The sequence below is a fragment of the Physella acuta genome, unplaced genomic scaffold (genome assembly GCF_028476545.2).
Source record: "Physella acuta isolate Inbredline_101_S28 unplaced genomic scaffold, ASM2847654v3 ptg000206l, whole genome shotgun sequence".
Taxonomy (NCBI): Eukaryota; Metazoa; Mollusca; class Gastropoda; family Physidae; genus Physella; species Physella acuta.
In genome coordinates this window covers 956,807-960,184 of record NW_026731725.1, presented here as the reverse complement: position 1 = coordinate 960,184, position 3,378 = coordinate 956,807, and positions in this window count along the sequence as shown.

Below are 3,378 nucleotides of genomic sequence, written 5' to 3'. Positions count from 1 at the left end.
TCTGCAACAGCCAATGCTGTTAAAATAACGTTGGTCGTGTCTTCTATGCCGTTGTAAACAAGAATGATAATTGTAAGGCTGTTTCCCACAATGCCTATCACACAAACAAAAGGAATAATTAAACAATTAAATAAAAATACAATATCTTTGATAAATGCATCAGAAACATCAAAAAGTTTTGCTTCAGTATAAGAACTGTTGAGGTTTTGCATTTTTGCATTTTTTATTTCTTAAAAAAATATGTAATTTGAACAATAAAGTTATTTGGAACTGTGTCTGTTTAAATAGTCAAACGGCATTTGATACGAGACGCTGATATGGCTTTAGGTTTATAAACAGTTAATTATAAAACACATTTAAAATCCTAAATGCATAAGATTGTATCAGTTATTTCTTCTCATATTGCATACAAAATACTGCCATTATTAGTACGCAATATGAAAGTTGTGACGGTTTATATACCGTTTTGTCATACGTTAAGTTCATAGCGATTATTAATTTAGGGAAAAATTGAGTAATTAAACATCATTTAATCTAGTTGTTGAGTGGGGAAATAAGATTATTATTAAAAATTGCATATTATCAGAATGCTATAATTAATTGCATAATAAGAAATTACGTCGAGTTAATGTCAAGCAAGGAAACACTAAAAGAGTACGGGAATTAAAATGACGTCTTTTTATTCAATCAAGGGAAACTCTAAAAGATTAAATTCCAAAGATCGAATAAAGACGAAATCTAGCAAAGGTGAAGACTGTTCGTTCGTACCACTATGAAGCCGTCGATGAGCATATAAAGAAATGTCTTTATATGGAACGCCCTAGACTAAGCAAAATGGAGTTCTCGAAATAGACTGAACGCTATAAGATGGGTAATAAAGAAGACTGGAAAAAAAAGCTTAGGACCGACTTGACAGTAAAGATTTTATATTGTCGTTGGCCTGATAGGAAGCAATGCTTATTATTATAGAGAACGTGGATAATTCATACACTTTAAAAATATTAAACTATTATAATGTTATATTTTACTAATACTTGACATGTTTAGTTAGCACAATTTACGCAGTTTTATAAGTCTGGGTCAATAAAAAAAAAAGTTTAATATATATGATTTAAAAGCAATGAAGCAATGATAGTACCGAAAATGCTTTGAAATAATGATAATATAGAACATATTATCCTTATCCCAAAAAAATTGTATTCATTAAGTTAAATATTAACTGTGATATAATGTTTGTTATCTAATCGACGAAGTCTATGCAGTTTTAATTATTTTGTTGGCGCGCAATTCATCTTTTTTTTTTTGAAGGAGAGAAAAACAGCTTACAATTAAATTAACAACCATTCCACATAACAACTAATCACCAATTAAAAAAAAAATCATTCATATTTGTAATAAACATACATTAAAAAAAGTGTATTATTTCTAGTATTATCACAGTAACTGATATTAAGTGGTTTTTTTATATACAGCTCAAAAAAGATTTTCACACTCGGTATGTTTTTAGCACTCGGCTAGTGCAGAGAGTCTAAATAGCAGCTATTCTATATGTAGGAACCAGTTAAATTAAAAGGAAAAATAAAAAATATAGATAACAAACTCGTCGACAAAGAAAATGTAGATTTTCAGTACGTTAAACGTTTCTACTTACCACCCATGTATGTTTTAACAATGGATTTTGCTAACAGTGAGTCGTGTAATCAATAAACACACTATTACTAACAAAATACGTGCAACAATTAATTACTCTGAGGCATCTACAAAGAAAAACTTAGAAACATCGGTAGGTAATTTATAAGTAATACCCAGTTTGTAATACTACGCGTAGCTTGCAATCTGCTTAGAAAATTATTTCAATTAAATCGGAATCCACTGACACAAGTATTTTGCCATAAACAATAAAGTGATAATTATAAAAAAGAATGATGTTTAAAATAATTGTGTAAAAGAGTGTTTTTTTTTAAATTATAAGTATTGAACCGCATTAAATACTTGTTCTTTTTTGTTTTGCTAAAGATGAAAGATAATCGTGTACATCCTAAAGTATATATCAACGGCTTATGACAGTTATGTAGGGTATTATATTATGTTGGATGCTAGTTGTCTCACAGGCTGGCAAACATTGAAATAAGTAATGAGAAAACTAGATTCAAGGAGTTTAAGAGTGACAAGTAGTCCCATTTGTTCTTAGTGCCTTGTACTGTTTTGAAATCATGATCTACATAACTCTAATTTTGATATATGGTGTCATAAACAATAGCTACTTTTATGATAATATTTCTGAAGACATATGCATTGTAATATCTTTAGTTTGTAATGTGTTTCTTGCTTCAATAATTGTTTGTATTTGGAAATACTGTTACGATTTTTATATCTTTTTAATAATGGGTTCCAATCATCAACAGTTATTTCAAACCCTTTTTTTTAATTTTGAATCGTCAGATATGTTATTTTTAATGACAAAGCATCTGAATCAGCTCCTATACACAATCAACTGTATTAACTTCACTCTTAAAACCACTATGTATTTATACTTATTTAGCTCATATGTGTACATCAAATATATTTTCAACACAGTTATGTTTTCATCCTTTCATTGTGATAGTAATATGATATCTTTAATACGATTTAACGACGTATGTCTCCGCTAGGCATATTGCCTAGCTTCGCTTCGGTTTGCAAAGATATTTCATAATTTGAATGTAATCTATAAAAGCTAAAAAACTAAAAAAATATTTCTTTTTCCAAAGGAATATATATCATCCTTTAATTTTTTAAAAAAGTGTACAAATTTCTTTTCTTTGTTCCTTTATTGTCAATTACATCCCTAGATACATTAAAAAATTACTTCCCTTAAAAATCATTCCATCGGGGAAAAATAATTTTTATTAGTTTGTTTTGGTGTTGGAATTTTTCTTTAATGAGCATGCACTTAGAAAGTGCAATGTGGTAGGTAAAACACAAATATTTAAATACTGTCTAAAAGTTATGTTTATTAATTATTGTTTATGATCAAATTTACAGTAAACAGTTTAGAACCCACACCTAAAGGTGCTCTAGATTTAATTAAATCTGTCGGTTTGCGGACAAGCTGTGGGAATTATATTCGTTTGATAAATTGAATCAGGAATGTTCGCCTGTGCCCCCACAATGTTTGATTTGGCGCCTTTGGCTATACTGTGAGCGCTATGGTACAAACTTTTGTTTTAAACAGTGCGATAAACAATGGATAAATGGATTACTTTAGTCCTTGACTAAATCGAATACATGCGTCCTCTGGCGCCCAAACAGTGTGCTATTTAGCACTCTGGGCCTACCAGAGAGCGCTATGGCGCCTAAGTTCGTTTTAAACATTGCGATAGACTATAGAGAAGAAGG